This window comes from Phyllopteryx taeniolatus, unplaced genomic scaffold (assembly GCF_024500385.1).
Source record: "Phyllopteryx taeniolatus isolate TA_2022b unplaced genomic scaffold, UOR_Ptae_1.2 contig_28, whole genome shotgun sequence".
NCBI classification, from domain to species: Eukaryota; Metazoa; Chordata; class Actinopteri; order Syngnathiformes; family Syngnathidae; genus Phyllopteryx; species Phyllopteryx taeniolatus.
Genome location: NW_026903206.1, coordinates 878263 through 900582, shown reverse-complemented (window position 1 = coordinate 900582; position 22320 = coordinate 878263). Strand labels below are relative to the sequence as shown.

Sequence of the window (22320 nt, the reverse complement as noted above, 5' to 3'; positions counted from 1 at the left end):
ACTTGTGCACTCACTGTAGTTGTCTCGCCATGCTGCCCTATTTGCATATACTGGCCACTCATGCCAGAGTAGCATCTGCTCCATTTCCACACTGATTGAGGAGTATCTGAAACATTTGCAAAACCAACATTGTCCCAGATTATCGCACGACCGTCACTTTAAACCTCATACACTCCTTGAAGTCTCAGCGCCCTTTGCACATTGGTCATTGCACCGGACTATTGCAATATTAGTCATTTGAACTGCTCTCAGTGCTAGAGGACTCTGCATCTTTTTGCACAATTGTCAAAAAAATAAATAAAATGTACCGGCATTACCAGATAACTAGCAACCCTTTACTGCTCAGTGACTGTTTTCTTTTTATGTCAATGTCTTTTTGTCTCCAAAGTGTTCTGTAAATTGACTGTCTGTTGTCGCACGAGAGCGGCTCCAACTACCGGAGACAAATTCCTTGTTTTTTGGACATACTTGGCAAATAAAGATGATTCTGATTCTGATTCTGAGACGAGGTTCAAATGAAGCGCAAGCGACCCGACACTGAATAAACAGGTACTCGAAAGACAGAACATCAGATTAAAAAACAGGTATGCTTCTGACTGAGATACCCAAGGTCAAAGTCAGAAAGTGAGGTGCATCGATGAACATGTGTTGGGTGTTTTGAAGCGTTCAAGTGTCTGAGTGATATTTAGTGAACAACCTCTTAAAAAGGATGTCACCTGAGCAGGGACTTGAACCCTGAACCCTCAGATTAAAAGTCTGATGCTTTACCGACTGAGCTATCCAGGCTCTACAGTCAATGAGGGAGTGAGGTGAGGAGACGAGGTGCAAATTAAACTCAAGCAAGAAATTTGACTGACTAAACAGGTACACAAAAGACAGAACATCAGATTAAAAGCCTAGTATGTGAATGACCGAGACACCCAAGGTCAAAGTCAGAAAGTGAGAGGTGCATCGATGAATATGTGGTGGGAGTTTTGAAGTGTTCAAGTGTCTGAGTCAAAGAACCTGCGTGGTATTTGGTGAACAACTGCTTAAGAATTATCTCACCTGAACAGGTAACTCGAACAGGGATTTAAACCCTGGACCCTCAGATTAAAAACCTAATGCTCAACCGACTGAGCTATCCAGGAGTTAGAGTAAATGAGGGAGTGAGCTGAGGAGACGAGGTTCAAATTAAGCGCAAGCGACACGACACTGACGAAACAGGTACTCGCACGACAGAACATCAGATTAAAAACCTGGTATGCAAATGACCAAGATACCCAAGGTCAAAGTGAGAGTGTGTGGTGCATAGATGAATGCATGGGGTGTTTTGAAGTGTTCAAGTGTCTGAGTCAAAGTACCTGTGTGATATTGAGTGAACAACCTCTTAAGAATTGTCACCTGAACAGAGACTTGAAACCTGGAACCTCAAATTAAAAGTCTGATGCTCTACCGACTGAGCTATCCAGTCTCTACAATCAATGAGGGAGTGAGGTGAGGAGACGAGGTGCAAATTAAGCTCAAGCAAGAAATTTGACACTGACTAAACAGTGTCAAGTGGGCAGCCAAGCCACATAAAGCGATGGAACAGGTAGTAATTGGTTTATGTAGCTGGGTTCATATGATTGAGCTTAGCCCCAGTTTCAATTCCTAGGTTAACCACCAGATGTCGCCAAACCAAAGAAGATTATGAGTCGCCAGTTCAAGCAAAGTCTTCTTAAATGTCCTAATACCATACAACCCCGTATCATGGTAAACAAACACATACTGGAGTCAACCACTTATAACCATTGTTTGATTTTATATCCTTGGGATGATTTTGATGTTCTCTTTGATGTTATAACTTGGATGTACAATTGGAAATCATTGATAAAAAGTACATCAGGCCTAGTAAGGCTGTTATACATTATTCTTACTTTTGTATTACTAAAGGGAAATGCTTTGAAACTGCTTTTGTGCAAGAACTGTAACCTGTGTGAAATTGTCTCTCTCAGACAAAATAACACATGATGTACTACATAAGAAAGAACGAACCTGTTGAACGCATGAGAGAATTGTATTCACATGAAAGTATATACATTTATTTGACATTTAACATATACTCATGTATTGCAGATTGCTTAGAGATTGACATAGTGTGATGAAATGTATTGGTTGAGTTCAAGACATATGATATGTGCTTGGAGTTGAATGTATTTACTAAAAAGAAGCCTATTTGGGTGAGCAAATAAGAGGTCAGGTCAGGATAACGCTGATAGTGAAAGTGGATGATGCTTCCACTCCGGTTACGTCAGGTCACTCTGAGGGGGAGAAAGGTACTTTCCACTCAGGTCAAGTCGGGACAGGCCAACAGCGGAAGGCGCATGTTGGGACATGAGGGGACATGTCGAGGCATGTTGCGAACAAAGGATTATTTTGGGAAAAGGGGAGGTCTGAGCCCGACCGAGCTTATAAAAGCCTTGTACGAAGGGAGTGCGGGGCTCTCTCATCTTCCAAAAAGGTGGGAGAGACACACGCTTTTTTCCTCTCGCAATGATCAGGGACAGGCTGACAGGAGGACTTCTTCTTTGAATGTTCCTCTTTAATTGGGTAAGACTAAAAGAATATTATAATAAGGTAACTAATAGAACCGCCATTGACATTGTGTGGATAGGGAAGAGGGCTAGTCAGCTGTCCAGGGATTCTTATATTCCAATTTATCTTATTATTAATTGGCATCACGGCTCCGTAGGACTTGATCACTCCTTAAGGCTCACTCAAAAGGTAATACTTGTTTTATGATTTATTATTTTTAAACTACTTCTATTTCTTTTCAATTTTTGTTATTATTATTATTATTGATTATTCTATATTATAAACCCTTTCTGTCATATTATCATTTTAACCTTAAGTAATCACTGAAATAAATACCTTGCTTTAATTCTATTCTATCTTGTCATTCTTATAATGAGGAGTTGTCTCATTTTTATCACTCAACCTCCTATAAGTGATTGAACGTCGACGATATCAATAACACCGGGTCGTAACACCATCCCAAAAAGTAACTCATATATATCACTTCGGCTTAACACAAAAACAAATCCGTACGGTCCTACATAGGATTGTTAAATTTACGAGGTCTTTAACAAGTGCAATCGATTTTTAAGGGATGAAACTGCTGTAAAAATGGAGTACTCACAATATTACCCTTTCACTCTGTGCGGTTACTCATCAAGGGGTGATAAGTGAGGGCAGATCGGATTGGCTTCGTAAAACTAAAGGCAGTTAGCACACCTAGACGAACTCATCTCGACACCGGCTTAACAGCTCCTCGTCCCCTTGCGCGTACGGCGTTGGTGCCGGTAAAAAGGGGGGAAAAAGGGGGGAGCTTGACCCTTTAAACGGAGAGTCGGTCAGGACATTTCTCCCGATTAGTCCTGCGGGTAAACGAAATCTGACAACAGGTACCCGAAAGACAGAACATCAGATTAAAAGCCTGGTATGCGGATGACCAAGATACCGAAGGTCAAAGTAAGAGTGTGTGGTGCATAGATGAACGTGTGGGGTGTTTTGAAGTGTTCAAGTGTCTGAGTGAAAGTACCTACGTAATATTTAGTGAACAACTTCTTAAGAATTACCTCACCTGAAGAGGTAACTCAAACAGGGACTTGAACCCTGGACCCTCAGATTAAAAGTCTAATGCTCAACCGACTGAGCTATCCAGAAGATAGAGTAAATGAGGGAGTGATCTGAGGAGACAAGGTGCAAATTAAGCGCAAGCAAATTTGATACTGTCTAAACAGGTACTCGAAAGACAGAACATCAGATTAAAAGCCTGGTATGCGGATGACCAAGGTCAAAGTAAGAGTGTGTGGTGCATAGATGAACGTGTGGGGTGTTTTGAAGTGTTCAAGTGTCTGAGTGAAAGTACCTACGTAATATTTAGTGAACAACTTCTTAAGAACTATGTCACCTGAACAGGGACTTGAACCCTGGACCCTCAGATTAAAAGTCTGATGCTCTACCGACTGAGCTATCCAGGTTCTACAGTCAATGAGGGAGTGAGGTGAGGTGAGGTGAGGTGAGGAGAAAAGGTGCAAATTAAGCTCAAGCAAGAAATTTGACTGACTAATCAGGTACTCGAAAGACAGAACATCAGATTAAAATCCCAGTATGTGAATGACCGAGATACCCAAGGTCAAAGTCAGAAAGTGAGAGGTGCATCGATGAATATGTGGTGGGTGTTTTGAAGTGTTCAAGTGTCTGAGTCAAAGTACCTGCGTGATATTTAGTGAACAACTGCTTAAGAATTACCTCACCTGAAGAGGTAACTCAAACAGGGACTTGAACCCTGGACCCTCAGATTAAAAGTCTAATGCTCAACCGACTGAGCTATCCAGAAGATAGAGTAAACGAGGGAGTGATCTGAGGAGACGAGGTGCAAATTAAGCGCAAGCAAATTTGATACTGTCTAAACAGGTACTCGAAAGACAGAACATCAGATTAAAAGCCTGGTATCCGACTGACCGAGATACCCAAGGTCAAAGTGAGAGTGTGTGGTGCATTGATGAACATGTGGTGGGTGTTTTGAAGTGTTCAAGTGTCTGAGTCAAAGTACCTGCGTGATAGTGAGTGAACAACTGCTTAAGAATTATCTCACCTGAACAGGTAACTCAAACAGGGACTTGAACCCTGGACCCTCAGATTAAAAATCTAATTCTCAACCGACTGAGCTATCCAGGAGCTCGAGTAAATGAGGGCGTGAACTGAAGAGACGAGGTGCAAATTATGCGCAAGCAAGAAATTTGACAGACTAAACAGGTATTCGCAATGAGGGAGGCAGTGAGGTGAGGATACTCGTTGCAAATAAAGCGCAAGAAATGACTGTCTAAACTGGTTCTCGAAAGACAGAAAATCAGATAAAAAGCCTGGTATGCGAATGACCGAAATACCCAAGGTCAAAGTGAGAGTGTGTGGTGCATAGATGAATGTGTTGGGTGTTTTGAAGTGTTCAAGTGAAAGTACCTGCGTAATATTTAGTGAACAACTTCTTTAGAAATATGTTGCATGAACAGGGACTTGAACCCTGGACCCTCAGATTAAAAGTCTGATGCTCTACCGACTGAGCTATCCAGGATCTACAGTCAATGAGGGAGTGAGGTGAGGAGACGAGGTTCAAATTAAGCGCAAGCTAGAAATTTGGAAATGACGAAACAGGTACTCTAAAGACAGATCATCAGATTAAAAGCCTGGTATCCTACTGACCGAGATACCCAAGGTCAAAGTGAGAGTGTGTGGTGCATCGATGAACATGTGGTGGGTGTTTTGAAGTTTTCAAGTGTCTGAGTAAAAGAACCTGCGTGGTATTTAGTGAACAACTGCTTAAGAATTATCTCACCTGAACAGGTAACTCGAACAGGGATTTGAACCCAGGACCCTCAGATTAAAAATGTAATGCTCAACCGAATGAGCTATCCAGGAGTTAGAATAAATGAGGGAGTGAGCTGAGGAGACGAGGTTCAAATTATGCGCAAGCGACCCGACACTGAATAAACAGGTACTTGAAAGACAGAACATCAGATTAAAAAACAGGTATGCTTCTGACTGAGATACCCAAGGTCAAAGTCAGAAAGTGAGAGGTGCATCGATGAACATGTGTTGGGTGTTTTGAAGCGTTCAAGTGTCTGAGTGATATTTAGTGAACAACCTCTTAAAAAGTAGGTCACCTGAACAGGAACTTGAACCCTGGACCCTCAGATTAAAAGTCTGATGCTTTACCGACTGAGCTATCCAGGCTCTGCAGTCGATGAGGGAGTGAGTTGAGGAGACGAGGTGCAAATTAAGCGCAAGCAAATTTGACACTGACGAAACAGGTACTCGAAAGACAGAACATCAGATTAAAAGCCTGGTATGTGAATGACCAAGATACCTAAGGTCAAAGTCAGAAAGTGAGAGGTGCATCGATGAATATGTGGTGGGTGTTTTGAAGTGTTCAAGTGTCTGAGTCAAAGTACCTGCGTGATAGTGAGTGAACAACTGCTTAAGAATTATCTCACCTGAACAGGTAACTCAAACAGGGACTTGAACCCTGGACCCTCAGATTAAAAGTATGATGCTCAACCGACTGAGCTATCCAGGCTCTACATCAATGAGGGAGTGAGGTGAGGAGATGAGGTACAAATTAAGCTCAAGCAAGAAATTTGACACTGAATAAACAGGTACTCGAAAGACAGAACATCAGATTAAAAAACAGGTATGCTTCTGACTGATATACCCAAGGTCAAAGTCAGAAAGTAAGAGGTGCATCGATGAACATGTGTATGGTGTTTTGAAGCGTTCAAGTGTCTGAGTGATATTTAGTGAACAACCTCTTAAAAAGTATGTCACCTGAACAGGGACTTGAACCCTGCACCCTCAGATTAAAAGTCTGATGCTCTACCGACTGAGATATCCAGGCTTTACACTCAATGAGGGAGTGAGGTGAGGAAATGCAGCCCTATGGGGGGCACAAGTGCAAACTGTAGGCCGGTCCCAAGCCCGGATAAATGCAGAGGGTTGCGTCAGGAAGGGCATCCGGCTTAAAACCTTGCCAAACAAATATGAGCGTTCATCCAAAGAATTCCATACCGGATCGGTCGTGGCCCGGGTTAACAACGTCCGCCACCGGCGCCGTCAACCTGCAGGGCGCTGTTGGAAATTCAGCTACTGTGGGTCGAAGTCAAAGGAAGAAGAGGTGGAAAGCGGGTTCTTCGGCAGAAAGAGAAGAGGAAAACACAGAGCCTAGAACTGAATGTGGGGACTTTGAATGTTGGGACTATGACAGGAAAATCTCGGGAGTTGGTTGACATGATGATTAGGAGAAAGGTTGATATATTGTGTGTCCAGGAGACCAGGTGGAAAGGCAGTAAGGCTAGAAGTTTAGGGGCAGGGTTTAAATTATTTTACCATGGTGTAGATGGGAAGAGAAATGGAGTCGGGGTTATTTTAAAAGAAGAGTTGGCTAAGAATGTCTTGGAGGTGAAAAGAGTATCAGATCGAGTGATGAGGCTGAAATTTGAAATTGAGGGTGTTATGTGTAATGTGATTAGTGGCTATGCCCAACAGGTAGGATGTGACCTAGAGGTGAAAGAGAAATTCTGGAAGGAGCTGGATGATGTAGTTCTGAGCATCCCAGACAGAGAGAGAGTCGTAATTGGTGCAGATTGTAATGGACATGTTGGTGAAGGTAATAGGGGTGATGAAGAAGTGATGGGTAAGTACGGCATCCAGGAAAGGAACTTGGAGGGACAGATGGTGGTAGACTTTGCAACAAGGATGCAAATGGCTGTAGTGAACACTTTTTTCCAGAAGAGGCACGAACATAGGGTGACCTACAAGAGCGGAGGTAGAAGCACACAGGTGGATTACATCTTGTGCAGACGATGTAATCTGAAGGAGGTTACCAACTGTAAGGTAGTGGTAGGGGAGAGTGTGGCTAGACAGCATAGGATGGTGGTGTGTAAGATGACTCTGGTGGTGGGGAGGAAAATTAGGAAGACAAAGGCAGAGAAGAGAACCATGTGGTGGAAGCTGAGACAGGACGAGTGTTGTGCAGCTTTTCGGGAAGAGGTGATACAGGCTCTCGGTGGACGGGAAGAGCTTCCAGAAGACTGGACCACTGCAGCCAAGGTGATCAGAGAAGCAGGCAGGAGAGTACTTGGTGTATCTTCTGGCAGGAAAGGAGAGAAGGAGACTTGGTGGTGGAACCTCACAGTACAGGAAATCATACAAGGAAAACGGTTAGCTAAGAAGAAGTGGGACACTGAGAGGACCGAGGAGAGGCGAAAGGAATACATTGAGATGCGACACAGGGCAAAGGTAGAGGTGGCAAAGGCAAAACAAGAGGCATATGATGACATGTATGGCAGGTTGGACACTAAAGAAGGAGAAAAGGATTTATACAGGCTGGCCAGACAGAGGGATAGAGATGGGAAGGATGTGCAGCAGGTTAGGGTGATTAAGGATAGAGATGGAAATATGTTGACTGGTGCCAGCAGTGTGCTAGGTAGATGGAAAGAATACTTCGAGGAGTTGATGAATGAGGAAAATGATAGAGAAGGGAGAGTAGAAGAGGCAAGTGTGGTGGACCAGGAAGTGGCAATGATTAGTAAGGGGGAAGTTAGAAAGGCATTAAAGAGAATGAAAAATGGAAAGGCAGTTGGTCCTGATGACATTCCTGTGGAGGTATGGAAGCATCTAGGAGAGGTGGCTGTGGAGTTTTTGACCAGCTTGTTCAATAGAATTCTAGTGCGTGAGAAGATGCCTGAGGAATGGAGGAAAAGTGTACTGGTGCCCATTTTTAAGAACAAAGGTGATGTGCAGAGCTGTGGCAACTATAGAGGAATAAAGTTGATGAGCCACACAATGAAGTTATGGGAAAGAGTAGTGGAGGCTAGACTCAGGACAGAAGTGAGTATTTGCGAGCAACAGTATGGTTTCATGCCTAGAAAGAGTACCACAGATGCATTATTTGCCTTGAGGATGTTGATGGAAAAGTACAGAGAAGGTCAGAAGGAGCTACATTGTGTCTTTGTAGATCGAGAGAAAGCCTATGACAGAGTACCCAGAGAGGAACTGTGGTACTGCATGCGGAGGTCTGGAGTGGCAGAGAAGTATGTTAGAATAATACAGGACATGTACGAGGGCAGCAGAACAGCGGTGAGGTGTGCTGTCGGTGTGACAGAAGAATTTAAGGTGGACGTGGGACTGCATCAGGGATCAGCCCTGAGCCCCTTCCTTTTTGCAGTGGTGATGGATAGGCTGACAGATGAGGTTAGACTGGAATCCCCGTGGACCATGATGTTTGCAGATGACATTGTGATCTGCAGTGAAAGCAGGGAGCAGCTGGAGGAACAGTTAGAAAGATGGAGGGATGCACTGGAAAGAAGAGGAATGAAGATTAGCCAAAGTAAAACAGAATATATGTGCATGAATGAGAGGGGTGGTGGGGGAAGAATGAGGCTACAGGGAGAAGAGATGGCAAGGGTAGAGGACTTTAAATACTTGGGGTCAACCGTCCAGAGCAATGGTGAGTGTGGTCAGGAAGTGAAGAAACGGGTCCAAGCAGGTTGGAACGGGTGGAGGAAGGTGTCAGGTGTGTTATGTGACAGAAGAGTCTCTGCTAGGATGAAGGGCAAAGTTTATAAAACAGTGGTGAGGCCAGCCATGATGTATGGATTAGAGACAGTGGCACTGAAGAGAAAACAGGAAGCAGAGCTAGAGGTGGCGGAAATGAAGATGTTGAGGTTCGCTCTCGGAGTGACCAGGTTGGATAAAATTAGAAATGAGCTCATCAGAGGGACAGCCAAGGTTCGATGTTTTGGAGACAAAGTTAGAGAGAGCAGACTTCAATGGTTTGGACACGTCCAGAGGAGAGAGAGTGAGTATATTGGTAGAAGGATGATGAGGATGGAGCTGCCAGGCAAGAGAGCTAGAGGAAGACCAAAGAGAAGGTTGATGGATGTCGTGAGGGAAGACATGATGGCAGTTGGTGTTCGAGAGGAGGATGCAGGAGATAGGCTCTCATGGAAAAGGATGACACGCTGTGGCGACCCCTAACGGGACAAGCCGAAAGGAAAAGAAGAAGAAGAAGAGGGAGTGAGGTGAGGAGACGAGATTAAAAAAAAACGCAAGCAAATTTGACTGACAAAACAGGGACTCGCAAGACAGAACATCAGATTAAAATCCTGGTATGCGAATGACCATGATACCAAAGGTCAAAGTGAGAGTGTGTGGTGCATAGATGAATTTGTTGTGTGTTTTCAAGTGTGAGTGAAAGTACCGGCGTAATATTTAGAGAACAACTTCTCAAGATTTATGTCGCCTGAACATGGACTTGAACCCTGGACCCTCAGGTTAAAAGTCTGATGCTCTACCGACTGAGCTATCCAGGCTCTACAGTCAATGAGGGAGTGAGGTGAGGAGACGAGGTGCAAATTAAGTTCAAGCAAGAAATTTGACACTGACGAAATAGGTCCACGAAAGACAGAACATCATATTAAAAGCCTAGTATGTGAATGACCGAGATACCCAAGGTCAAAGTCAGAAAGTGAGAGGTGCATTGATGAAGATGTGGTGGGAGTTTTGAAGTGTTCAAGTGTCTGAGTCATTGTACCTGCGTGATATTGAGTGAACAACTGCTTCAGAATTACCTCACCTGAACAGGGAACTCAAACAGGGACTTGAACCCTTGACCCTGAGATTAAAAGTCTGATGCTCTACCGACTGAGCTATCCAGGATCCGCATTCGATGAGGGAGTGAGGGAGTGAGGGAGTGAGGTGAGGGAGTGATGTGAGGAGACGTGCAAATTAAGCGCAAGCTAGAAATTTGGAACTGACTAAACAGGTACTCAAAAAACAGAACATCAGATTAAAAGCCTGGTATCCTACTGACCGAGATACCCAAGGTCAAAGTGAGAGTGTGTGGTGCATCGATGAACATGTGGTGGGTGTTTTGAAGTTTTCAAGTGTCTGAGTCAAAGAACCTGTGTGGTATTTAGTGAACAACTGCTTAATAATTATCTCACCTGAACAAAAACTCAAACAGGGATTTGAACCCTGGACTCTAAGATTAAAAGTCTGATGCTCTACCAACTGAGCTATCCAGGATCTACAGTCAATGAGGGAGTGAGGTGAGGAGAAGAGGTTCAAATTAACCGCAAGCAAGAAATTTGACTAAACAGGTACTCGCAAGACAGAACATCAGATTAAAAGCCTGGTATGTGAATGACCGAGATACCCAAGGTCAAAGTGAGAGTGTGTGGTGCATAGATGAACGTGTTGGGTGTTTTGAAGTGTTCAAGTGTCTGAGTGAAAATGCAGCCCTATGGGGGGCACAAGTCAGTGCAAACTGTAGGCCGGTCCCAAGCCCGGATAAATGCACAGGGTTCCGTCAGGAAGGGCATCCATCTTAAAACTTTGCCAAACAAATGAGCGTTCATCCAAAGAATTCCATACCGGATCGGTCGTGGCCCGGGCTAACAACGTTCGCCACCGGTGCCGTCAACCTGCAGGGCGCCGTTGGAAATTCAGCTACTGTGTGTCGAAGTCGAGCTGGAAAGCGGGTTCTTCGGCAGAAAGAGAAGAGGAAAGCACAGAGCCGAGAACTGAATGTGGGGACTTTGAATGTTGGGACTATGACAGGAAAATCTCGGGAGTTGGTTGACATGATGATCAGGAGAAAGTTTGATGTATGGGGAGAGAAATGGAGTCGGGGTTATTTTAAAAGAAGAGTTGGCTAAGAATGTCTTGGAGGTGAAAAGAGTATCAGATCGAGTGATGAGGCTGAAACTTGAAATTGAGGGTGCTGTGTGTCATGTGATTAGTGGCTATGCCCCACAGGTAGGATGTGACCGAGAGGTGAAAGAGAAATTCTGGAAGGAGCTTGACGAAGTCGTTCTGAGCATCCCAGACAGAGAGAGAGTCGTAATTGGTGCAGATTGTAATGGAAAATGTTGGTGAAGGTAATAGGGGTGATGAAGAAGTGATGGGTCAGTACGGCATCCAGGAAAGGAAATTGGAGGAACAGATGGTGGTAGACTTTGCAACAAGGGTGCAAATGGCTGTAGTGAGTGAACACTTTTTTACATGAACATAGGGTGACCTACAAGAGCAGAGGTAGAAGCACGCAGGCGGATTACATCTTGTGCAGACGATATAATCTGAAGGAGGTTACCAACTGTAAGGTAGTGGTAGGGGAAAGTGTGGCTAGACAGCATAGGATGGTGGTGTGTAAAATGACTCTGGTGGTGGGGAGGAAGATTAGGAAGACAAAGGCAGAGAAGAGAACCATGTGGTGGAAGCTGAGACAGGACGAGTGTTGTGCAGCTTTTCAGGAAGAGGTGAGACAGGCTCTCGGTGGACGGGAGGAGCTTCCAGAAGACTTGATCACTGCTGTAGGTGTGACAGATGAATTTAAGGTGGAGGTGGGACTGCATCAGGGATCAGCCCTGAGCCCCTTCCTTTTTGCAGTGGTGATGGATAGGCTGACAGATGAGGTTAGACTGGAATCCCCGTGGACCATGATGTTTGCAGATGACATTGTGATCTGCAGTGAAAGCAGTGAGCAGCTGGAGGAACAGTTAGAAAGATGCAGGCATGCACTGGAAAGAAGAGGAATGAAGATTAGCCGAAGTAAGTGTTAAATATATTGTAGAAGTTATCATTTATTTGCTTAGCTTGCATTAGTATTATGGACGATTTTGAGAAAGGAAGATGTCTCGCCTTCAAGAAGATGACTCAGCAGGAATCATCCGATGGAAGGGCGCCTTGACCAAGGACGTGGTCGGGGACGTGGCAGGTGTTGGTGCCATGTGTTCACCTTGAAACCCTACCCTTAGTGTGTTGTGTCTTGAAGCTTAGTACGTTATGTCTTGTAAAAACTCCCTATTTCAAATAAATGCAGGAGCGACGGGAGAGATTGTTTCGAGACCCTTTCCGGGACTGGTCTTCGTTCTCCTCAACTGGGATCTGAAGGTTGACGACAATCCACAGGATTGAAGACGACTTTGGTGAGTTAAATTTTAATTTTTTTTCGGAAAAAGGATTAAAGAGTGAGTGAATTGCGCGACGAAGAAGTCTGCGGCAGAATAAACCTTGTGTAATACTAGTCACTGGCAAGTAATAGAGGGACAGCGGAGTCCGACAAATTCCGCGAGGACGGCGGAGTCCTGTACGTACTTAAATTCCGTGTTTAATAAACCTTTTGTAATACTAGTCACTGGCAAAGTAAAAGAGGGACGGCGGAGTCCCACAAATTCCGCGGGGACGGCGGAGTCCTGTACGTACTTAAATTCCATGTTTCCGTGTTTTCGTGTTTCCGTGTTTCCGTGTGTTTGTAAAAACGTTACTAGTATCGTGTGAATGTGTAAAAGTATGAATGTATAAGACTGGATTGTAAGTGACAACTGGGTTTGGAAGCAGAGGCAAGAATCCTCCCCGTGTGGGTAGAAGCTTGAGGGTTACCAAAACTCAGACATTCATTGTCACCCTGTCATTTTTTAATAAAGTCAGTATTTAGGTCACTCGAGGTGCAAATAAACTACTTCCAAATTCACAAAATGGGAAAAAATAACAGTAAAACGGATCCAAAAGAACGCCTAACGTGTAAAGATTGGAAATATGTTCAACTCCAAAACCCTTCCAAAATAAAACATTTAAACACGTGGATAACCAAATACGGTTTCGCTGGCCAGCTAAATTCGCAAAAATTATTTCAACTTTGAAACGAAATAAAGTGTCGACATAAAAATAACATATCACAAATAGAAAAAGACGACTTATTCTTCTGGCTAAACATGGTGTCTAAAAGAGAAAAAGGCAAATCCAAATGTACAAGAGGACCACAAAGAAACTATTTATAGGACCTGGACTAATGAGGATGTGAAAAAGGCCGTAGCCGGCATCACACCCTACAAAGTAGACATTGTCCAGTTTGTTGAGGAAATGGAAAATCTTAGACAGTCCAATCATTTAAATGGAACAGAAACTCAACAAATTTGGATGAAGCAAACAGCGGCTTGAATGAGGATGCCAATCCTCAGGGCCCTTATCAACAACAGTTAAAAAATGCTTTACATGCGAATTCGAAAGAACACATTAACAGATGGGTAGATAAACATTGGATAAACCTAGTAACTGGCCCTCTGGAGGAATATGTTAATCATGCCCTCCACGCAGAAAGAGTGTTAGGACAAAAAAAAAAGAAGATAGATGTCTTCCTCAACGAAGGAGCAGAAATATACTATCAAGGCAGAGGGGGAGCAAATTTTAGAGGACGCGGCAGAGGCCGTGGGAGAGGAAGAGACCCACAGGGGAGATCTAGTAGAATGCCCATTTTCGAAGTCCCGGAGTGCCCTGTGAATTTGTTGGGAAGAGATGGCTTATTCCAACTAGGACTTGTACTCATTCCATCATCAAATGGAAATATTGTGGTGAAACGAAAACAGGAATTAAAAAGAGAGGACCTCTATGTGACACTGGAAAGCAGAGAAATCACATTCTATTACACAATCGATATCTCAGACAAACCACCGTTAAACATGGGAAAAGCCCTGTTGTCTCCAACCTTATCACGGAAGTAGAAGATAATAAAAAAGGTGATGAGCTGCATATAACTCTGTGGTACAAAAACGCACCAGGGCCAGACCCAGGATATGAAAAAAAGTTACGACATGCGAAACCTGATAAAATTACTGTAGATTATCTGTACTCAGACAATGAAGCAAAAGTCGCGGCAGGAATTATTTTACCAGACAAATTAAAGGAACTGTATAATAATACAAGTGTCCCACATATTTCATTGTGCAAAGATTATGAGTCACAGTGGAAACATATGGGAACATTAGTAAAACAAGGACAGGAGACAGATGATTGGCAGCAAATAGAAAACAAACTGGAATACAGTGCATCAACTGGTCTAATTAGGAAGGCGATGTTTTGGACAATACAGGGTGATGAAGGGAAACACATGCATCCTGTTTGATTCGACCAAATGATCCTCACTGAAATTGATGAAGAAATATTAAAACAAGTTCCAAAAAAATTATGGTCCACAGGACCATTTGATGTAGGCCTTATTAAAGGGGCTTTACCAGTACAAATTAGACCCAAAACAGAATATAGACCAGGGATTCGTCAATATCCATTAAAACCAGATGCACATGAAGGAATCAAACCGGTAATTGAAGCACTAATTAAGGCAGGAGTTATAGTGGAGTGTCCAGAATCACCATGTAACACATCCATTTTTCCCGTAAAAAAGGCCCCACTTTCAGTCGGTTGGCGAACGGTGCAAGATTTACAGGCAGTAAATTCTGCAGTACAGAGAGCAGCATGCGTACCAGATCCACACACATTGTAAAATTCATTAAGACCAGACGCGACTGTGTTTACAGTAGTGGACATAAGTAATGCAGTCTTTTCTGTACCAATAGAAAAGAACAGTCAATTTTTGTTTGCATTTACATTTGAGGGCAAAAAATATACATTTACTAGATTACCGCTCGGTTACTGTGAAAGTCCAACCATTTATTCACAAGTTATGACAACACGCATGTCTAAATTCACTCCCTCAGGAGGGAGCCAAATTTTACTATATGTAGATGATGTTCTCCTGGCAACTCCAGATGGAGAGACATGCAAAGATTCATTGGCCTTACTGCATCATCTAGCAGAAGAGGGACATAAAGTTAACAAAAATAAATTGCAATGGTGTAAAAGGCAAGTCAAATATCTCGGCCATAATTTAAGTGTAGGAGGAAGGACTATATTAGAAGACAGGAAAGCTATCGTCTTAAAAAATCCTAAACCACAGACGAAGAAACATATAATAATAATTTTTAGGTCTGACGAATTATTGTAGAGCATGGATTCCAAACTATGCAGAAATTGTTGCACCATTGTCAAAATTAATGTATGAAGACAACCTTAAAATGACATCACCTGTTTAATGGAGTACAGAGGCAGAAAAGGCCTTCTGTGACATTAAACAACATTTGGTGTCCAGTGCTGCGCTAGGCCTTCCAAATTTAATGATAAAACATTCATTCAAATGGTAGATTGTAAAAGCTATTACATGACCTCCGTACTTACACAACAATACCGTGATAAGCTAAGACCATGGGCTTATTTTTCGATTAAATTGGACAGCGTGACGTGTGCATTACCGCATTGTGTCAGAGCAGTTGTGGCAGCTTCGATGGCAGTAGAGAGCAGTTCCACGATTGTGTTATTTCATCCATTAACTCTTAAGGTCCCACATACAGTGTCTGCTCTCCTATTGCAACACCTGCAAGACATTTATCTTGCATGGACATCTTGCTGTCACAACCACATTTGACTGTTGAGCGATGCACAACCTTAAATCCAGCCACACTAATCATAATTGTCAGGAATTGGCTGAACAAACTGCTAAATGTAGAGGTGATTTGAAAGATCAACCGTTAAGTGATTGTGCTAAAAGCTGAGTCACTACCGTCACATTACTCTGCCCAAGCTGGTGAATTAGTAGCATTAACCGAGGCATGCAAACTCATGATAAATAAAGATGTTACAATCTATACTGATAGCCAATATGCGTATTCCACAGTTCATGTGTTTGCGCAATATTGGGATAACAGAGGAATGATTACGTCAACAGGGAAGCCAGTAACACATGCTGAATTACTTAAACAATTATTACACGCAGTGCAACATCCACGAAAAGTGGCAATTTGTAAATGTGTTGCACATATATCTGGTACTGACAAGGTTTCTAAAGGAAATGCATTTGCTGACAAAGCCACGAAAGAAGCAGCCTATGAACCATTTTTAGGTTTAAAAAAAACAACAAATTGAACAACAAACCTTCGATGACCAAACACTAAAAGACATGCAACAACAAAGTCCACAACAAGAACAGAAGGGAAACAAATACTTCCAAAGAACCTATTCAAATGGGCTGCTATATTGAGCCATGGTGTGTCACATGTCTCAACCGGAGGGATGGTGGTACAGATACATCGACACTTTACAACCTATGGTTTCAATTTATATTCAAAGAATTATTGTAGAGCATGCATGATCTGTGCACGACATAATCCGCAAGGGCAATTGCGATCTACTCGAGGTAAATTCCCAGTGCCTACATACCCCTTCCAACGCATTCACATAGAATTACATAGAATTAAGTCAAAGAGGGGGAAAGAAGTACTGTTTGGTTATCTTAGATGCATTTTCTAAATGGATCGAATTATTCCCAACAAAATCACCTGATGCTCTGACGGTGGCAAAAGCACTATGTAAAGACATCATTCCAAGATATGGCATACCTGAAACCATTTACAGCGATAATGGGACTCATTTTGTAAATCTAATAATCAATAAAATAGGAACCATGTTCCACATCAATTTGAAAAAACGTTGTGCTTACCACCCTCAGAGTGCAGGTCTAGTGGAAATAACGAATGGGACAATAAAAAATAGACTGAAAAAATGTATGGAAGAGACAGGAAGGTCATGGACACAGTGTCTTGACCTCGTTAAAATGTACATCAACATTACAAGCACCACAGGTTTAACACCTTACGAAAACATTGTTTGGAAGACCTTATAGACTTCCGTTGTTTAAACAAAAATGGGAACTTGATGACGAAACAAACTTAGCTGATTACATGAGAAAGTTGTGAGAAAAACAAAATGATTTTAAAGTATCTGCTGAAAGTAAACATGTTTCCCAGCAGGAAACCAAGTTGGTTGGACCAGGAGACCGGGTCCTAATTCGAAGCATCAAAAAGAGGCACTGGCATTCACCAAAGTGGGAAGGACCGTATCAACCGTTATTGACAACTCCAACAGCCCTAAAAATAGCAGAAAGAAATACGTGGGTTCATTTAACACACTGTAAAAGAGTCATTTCAACTGAGTACTCAAACAGGGAAGATCAGCAGAAGTCTGATAACGGAGCGGGAGCAGATGTGTAGATTCTGAAAACGCTTGCTGGTCAGTGAAGAAAAAAGACACCAACCCGTTTAGTAAGAACTCAGCAGAATGGCACACCCACGTTGGTTATGAGATTTGATAAGTTGTTACGTAGCAACTTTGGCTACTATGGTGTTGGTTTTGTTTATGTGGTACATGGGACGTCCCTCCCTAAATGATACAACCAATTTTTTAGATAGAAAATCACCTACCAGCTGGACCAATATGATGAACCCAATAATGGAAAATTTTGAATCATTAACTCGTATCAAAAGGAGTACAGCTGATGATCAGAACTGTGGGCATGGCATCCAAATGCGCCAAACCGGTTTAATATTTTGTGCCCCCCAAAATCAAACTGCTTTAATCATAATTCCATATGCGGCTCTCACCAATGATGCTCAAGAGAATGGGCAGAATTGGGGATTTGGATATGACTGGTATGCAACTATAGGCTTTGGATGGGAACACCTCATTGGTGAAACAGGTTATGATTGGTCCAGTTGGTCACAAAAAACAGCAAAAGAACATAGAAAGAAGTTTAACATAAGCAAAACGGCCCATAGTTTAATATTGAAATACAAATCAAGTCACCCAGTGTGTTTGATGATGAGCTTGTGGGCATATTCTGGCGGAAAAGATCCCCAATTCCGAGGAGCATTGTGTTATGGGAACCGTGTTAAACCAGAAATGCCATTGAAAACTTCAAAGAAAGGTGGACAAATTTTAATGGTTAACAACATAACTACTGATGATTGGTTCCTTGTTGTCACAGGAGTTTCAGGACAAAATAACAATTGGTTACGATTGTTATTTTGTTATTATAACAAGCAGCAAATGTAACGAGAAAAGATTGTGTGGTTTGCATGGGTCCCAGGCCTTTGTTGCGCATAGTTCCAGCACAATTATCACAAGATTGTATTATTCCATTAATGAACGCTACTGTACCAACTGAGAAGTGTAAATCATGGTCCTATATATCCCGTAACAAAAGCAGATAAACACAAACCAATGTTTTCTACTTTAGTAGCACCGAATAATTTTACTTGTATAAACATGATTAGTAAAGGCAAAAAATTAGGACCACTGAACGACACACAGTGTAAAGTAACCTTAAAAATCAGACCAAAGTTTATGCCAGTATCACGGAGCGACATCTGGTGGTGGTGCGGAGATGATAGACTGTTTGATAGATTACCTAAAGATATATCTGGATTGTGCGCTATTATCACTTTGATATTGCATGTGTCAGTATACCCTATGCTTGTTCAAGATTTAATGGAAAGGGCACCAATGTTTTTGTCCAATATAGAACATAGACAAAAAAGAGATTTATCCTGGCAGAGGCAAAATTATCCAACATAAAACATACATCGACGCCATAGGTGTTCCTCGTGGGGTTCCTAATCAATACAAATTAGCTGACCAAGATGCAGGAGGATTTAAATACTTCATATGCTGGTTGTGTACGATTAATAAAAATGTTGATGGGATAAACTATATCCACTTCAATGTACAGAGATTAGGAAATTGGACTCAGAGTGGGTTGGAAGCTGTGCACGAGCAGCTCAAGGACGTTCCAAAACCGCATAGCTGTCGACATGCTCCTCGCAAGAGAGGGAGGTGTTTGCGGTATGTTTGGAGAACAAACAATACTGCTTCAGATGGCAGCTTGACCAGAGCCATCGATGGTCTACGGACCCTCAATCAACACTCCTTGAGGGACAGCTGGATGGACGTTTTTGGTAAATACAAAACCCTAATTTCACCAATATTGATATCAATTGCTGTTTTTGCAGCCATTCTGACATGGTGTGGATGTTGTTGTATCCCATGCATTCGGGCTTTAATCAGTAGATTAATCACCACAGCAATTACCCACATGGAACCGTATGGAGCAGATGTATCCTTTATTGGATGTTGATAATGATGACGACGATGATGATGTTGTTTTACCTGATTTGTTTCCTGATCCAGGTGATTACGATGTTTAAACTACAACATTCATGTATGACAAGTTTACTCTGAGTGGAAATGTATTTGTTTCATTAAAATGATTCTACAGTTAAAAAATCGAAATGAAGTGACTGTAAAATGATATGAGAATTTGTGCAAATACATGATAAACAGGAGGGAAATGTTAAATATATTGTAGAAGTTATCATTTATTTGCTTAGCTTGCATTAGTATTATAGATGATTTTGAGAAAGGAAGATGTCTCGCCTTCAAGAAGATGACTCAGCAGGAATCATCCGATGGAAGGGCGCCTTGACCAAGGACGTGGCCGGGGACGTGGCAGGTGTTGGTGCCATGTCTTCACCTTGAAACCCTACCCTTAGTGTGTTGTGTCTTGTAGCTTAGTACGTTTTGTCTTGTAAAACCTCCCTATTTCAAATAAATGCAGGAGCGATGGGAGAGATTGTTTTGAGCGTGATGAGAGGCTGTAAACTGAACAATCTCCCATAAACCCTCCTCATGAGAAAAAGAAACCAGCGTCTTCATTCCTTTTGTGTCTATTTTTTATAATGTTGGGTAAGATAAATCCAACAGTAAAACAGAATATATGTGCATGAATGAGAGGGGTGGTGGGAGAAGAGTGAGGCTACAGGGAGAAGAGATAGCAAGGGTGGAGGACTTTAAATACTTTGGGGTCAACCGTCCAGAACAATGGGGAGTGTGGTCAGGAAGTGAAGTAACGGGTCCAAGCAGGTTGGAACGGGTAGAGGAAGGTGTCAGGTGTGTTATGTGACAGAAGAGTCTCTGCTAGGATGAAGGGCAAAGTTTATAAAACAGTGGTGAGGCCAGCCATGATGTACGGATTAGAGACAGTGGCACTGAAGAGACAACAGGAAGCAGAGCTGGAGGTGGCAGAAATGAAGATGTTGAGGTTCGGAGTGACCAGGTTGGATAAAATTAGAAATGAGCTCATCAGAGGGACAGCCAAGGTTCGATGTTTTGGAGACAAAGTTAGAGAGAGCATTCTTCGATGGTTTGGACACGTCCAGAGGAGAAATAGTGAGTATATTGGTAGAAGGATGATGAAGATGGAGCTGCCAGGCAAGAGAGCGAGAGGAAGACCAAAGAGAAGGTTGATGGATGTCGTGAGGGAAGACATGATGGCAGTTGATGTTCGAGAGGAGGATGCAGGAGATAGGCTTACATGGAAAAGGATGACGCGCTGTGGCGACCCCAAACGGGACAAGCCGAAAGGAAAAGAAGAAGTGTCTCAGTGAAAGTACCTGCGTAATATTTCGTGAACAACTTCTTAAGAATTATGTCGCCTGAACAGGGACTTGAACCCTGGACCCTCAGATTAAAACTTCGCAAGAGACATTCATGATGCAAAAGTAACTATTGTTGGTGAGAAGTAGTAACTGTAGTCTAATTACTTTCTCAAGGAAAGTAACATGTTACTTTGCTCGTTACTCATAATGGTGGGTTTTATTTATTTATTTATTTTTGCATTACCGGCATCACTTGTCCTATGGCAGTCGTTAAAACCACAACCATTAAAGAGAAACCATAACTTCAGCAGCAGCATGATCAGCTTTCCCTTGTCCTGTCATGAAATAAATCGATCGAGGCATTCAGCCTGTCAAGTGAATCCCTGTGCGACTTTACTAATGTTGTTGAATGTCACTTTAAATATATTCCGTTTCAAGCTTGTCATGTCAGGAAGTATTTGCGCACTCGAGCCAGCTCAGCCAACTGCATCAGCATATTCATGTGCAGTATACATGAATGTGACAGCTTGTTCTTGTGCTTTTCTTTGTGATTTGTTCAATTGTAACCACCAAACTTCCATCCATCCATCCATTTAGGGTCGCGGGGCGCTTTTGCCAATCCCAGCTGACTTCGGGCGAAAGGCGGACTACACCCTCAACTGGGCACATACAGACACGGACAACCATTCACACCCACATTCACACCGTCACTGAGTGGGAACTGAACCCACGCTGCCTGCACCAAAGTCAGGCGAGTGTACCACGACACCATCAGTGACACCACCAAACTTCAAGTGTTTAAAAAAACATTCACTGCCATTGACGGCTTTTGAAGTCAAATAACCATGTTAACTGGGAAACCTGGCAGTGAATGAGTTAAAGAACATTACCAGCCATTCAGCATTATATAATACAGTTATTTCTAATGCATAGTCATTAAAATATGATTGCTTCGATCAGGTTGTTTCTCATGTTTTTATTTCCGAATTTAAACAGATTTGTTTTATTCCTCTTCATCCAATATTGTGTATTTCTATCTGTATTTGTTTGTTTTTGTGAATACATAGCAAAGAAGCGTCAAAGAAATGAAAGGTGAAAAAAAATAATTTCATGATTTGCAACTCGTGTTCAGGAAGGATCGCGCCCAGTCTTTGCCTCCGCATCGTCCATACGACTGTTCCATAACGTTGATTCCCGATGCTCCACTACCATGTGCGAGGCTGTATCAGATTTCCAAGCCAGAGCAAGAGGCAAAGAATTATATTTCGACTTCGCTAGCTGCCGGGTTGATTCGTCCCTCATCGTCACCAGTTGCCGCTGGATTTTTCTTTATCGATAAAAAGGACGGGACCCTGTGACCCTGTGTCGATTTCCAGGGTATCAAAGACATCACGATAAAGAATAAGTATCCTCTCCCACTGTTGGACTCGGCGTTTGCCCCTTTGCAGTCTGCAAAGGTGTTCACAAAATTAGATCTGCACAATGCCTATCACCCGGTGAGGATGAAGGAGGGAGATGAGTGGAAGACTGCGTTCAATACATCATTAGGTCATTTTGAGTATTTAGTCATGCCTTTTGGATTCACGAATGCACCCGCTGTGTTTCAGTGTCTTATTAATGATGTGCTCCGGGACATGAT

The 22320-nt window shown here is 42.6% G+C and overlaps 1 long non-coding RNA gene and 10 other non-coding genes across 13 annotated transcripts; 1 reads left to right on the top strand and 10 right to left on the bottom strand.

Moving 5' to 3' along the window:
* Positions 1-713: 713 nt before the first annotated feature.
* On the bottom strand, positions 714-786 carry trnak-uuu (transfer RNA lysine (anticodon UUU)). The gene has a single exon. It is a non-coding gene; the product is annotated as a tRNA-Lys (tRNA).
* A 1691-nt stretch (positions 787-2477) lies between these two features.
* On the top strand, positions 2478-21619 carry LOC133473528 (uncharacterized). Of its 3 annotated transcripts, XR_009787130.1 has the most exons (4): positions 2478-2571; positions 12404-12509; positions 17217-19202; positions 21279-21619. It is a non-coding gene; the product is annotated as an uncharacterized LOC133473528 (long non-coding RNA). The 3 variants fall into 3 exon arrangements; XR_009787128.1 differs by lacking the exon at positions 21279-21619 and having other exon boundaries at positions 17217-19946; XR_009787129.1 differs by lacking the exons at positions 2478-2571; positions 21279-21619 and adding an exon at positions 2578-2745 and having other exon boundaries at positions 17217-19946.
* On the bottom strand, positions 3615-3689 carry trnak-uuu (transfer RNA lysine (anticodon UUU)). Its single transcript has one exon. It is a non-coding gene; the product is annotated as a tRNA-Lys (tRNA).
* Positions 3932-4004, bottom strand: trnak-uuu (transfer RNA lysine (anticodon UUU)). The gene has a single exon. It is a non-coding gene; the product is annotated as a tRNA-Lys (tRNA).
* Positions 4291-4365, bottom strand: trnak-uuu (transfer RNA lysine (anticodon UUU)). Its single transcript has one exon. It is a non-coding gene; the product is annotated as a tRNA-Lys (tRNA).
* On the bottom strand, positions 5026-5098 carry trnak-uuu (transfer RNA lysine (anticodon UUU)). Its single transcript has one exon. It is a non-coding gene; the product is annotated as a tRNA-Lys (tRNA).
* trnak-uuu (transfer RNA lysine (anticodon UUU)) lies at positions 5685-5757 on the bottom strand. The gene has a single exon. It is a non-coding gene; the product is annotated as a tRNA-Lys (tRNA).
* trnak-uuu (transfer RNA lysine (anticodon UUU)) lies at positions 6028-6100 on the bottom strand. Its single transcript has one exon. It is a non-coding gene; the product is annotated as a tRNA-Lys (tRNA).
* Positions 6346-6418, bottom strand: trnak-uuu (transfer RNA lysine (anticodon UUU)). The gene has a single exon. It is a non-coding gene; the product is annotated as a tRNA-Lys (tRNA).
* On the bottom strand, positions 9821-9893 carry trnak-uuu (transfer RNA lysine (anticodon UUU)). The gene has a single exon. It is a non-coding gene; the product is annotated as a tRNA-Lys (tRNA).
* On the bottom strand, positions 10536-10608 carry trnak-uuu (transfer RNA lysine (anticodon UUU)). Its single transcript has one exon. It is a non-coding gene; the product is annotated as a tRNA-Lys (tRNA).
* Positions 21620-22320: the final 701 nt, after the last annotated feature.